This window comes from Chenopodium album, chromosome 21, assembly GCF_948465745.1.
Source record: "Chenopodium album chromosome 21, dcCheAlbu1.1, whole genome shotgun sequence".
Classification (NCBI taxonomy): domain Eukaryota; kingdom Viridiplantae; phylum Streptophyta; class Magnoliopsida; order Caryophyllales; family Amaranthaceae; genus Chenopodium; species Chenopodium album.
Window position 1 is genome coordinate 21,300,171 of NC_137854.1, and position 784 is coordinate 21,300,954.

General features: G+C 41.3%; 1 non-coding gene across 1 annotated transcript; it reads left to right on the plus strand.

The window, feature by feature from the left end:
- Positions 1–337: 337 nt before the first annotated feature.
- On the plus strand, positions 338–443 carry LOC145603225 (small nucleolar RNA R71). The gene has a single exon (XR_014104755.1). It is a non-coding gene; the product is annotated as a small nucleolar RNA R71 (small nucleolar RNA).
- Positions 444–784: the final 341 nt, after the last annotated feature.

Consider the following 784-nt stretch of genomic DNA (forward strand, 5'->3'; position numbering starts at 1 on the left):
GTAAGAAAGTATACCTCTCCCCTTAATTTGGGAGGGAAGAATCGGAGCTTGCGAAGGTGGCTTCTCAAGCTTTTCTTTGAGTGATACAACCTCTTTCCCTAAATCCGCAATTAAAGTGGTCAAATCATTAATGGCATTGAGTTGTTCGATTGAGCACCCCTTACTAGTTGGCTCTTTCTCCACTTCTTGCCAATTCATATAATGTCACACCACTTCATCTATTACATCCACCACTTCTTCTTCCGTTTTGTTCATTATTGGGCCTCCGGCATCTAAGCGTGCTCTTCCATGAGAACTCAACCCACCATAGAAGATTTGTATAATTTGATAGGTAGGAATCCCATGGTGTGGACACTCTCTTTGATACTCCTTGTATCTCTCCCATGCTTCATAGAGACTCTCACTAGGCCCTTGCTTGAAATTTTGGATCAAAGTTCTTGATTCCGCCGTCTTCTTTTGTGGGTAAAAGCGAGATAAGAAAGCCTTTGTAACCTCATCCCATGTTCTTAAGGACCTTGGTTTGACTTCTTTGTCCAACCACTCTAGAGCTGTTCCAATAAGAGAGAAGGGGAACAACTTGAGTCTTATGTACTCTTGAGCAACTCCAGTTACCACAATAGTATTGCAGTACTTCTTAAAATCTTTGAGATGATTGAGAGGATTTTCACTCTTTGTACCTCCATATTGTTTCCTCTCGACCAAAGTAATCATAGCCGGTTTAATTTCAAAATCATGATCCGGAACCATCAATGGAACAATTCCACTCTCATACTTGTAAGCTCCC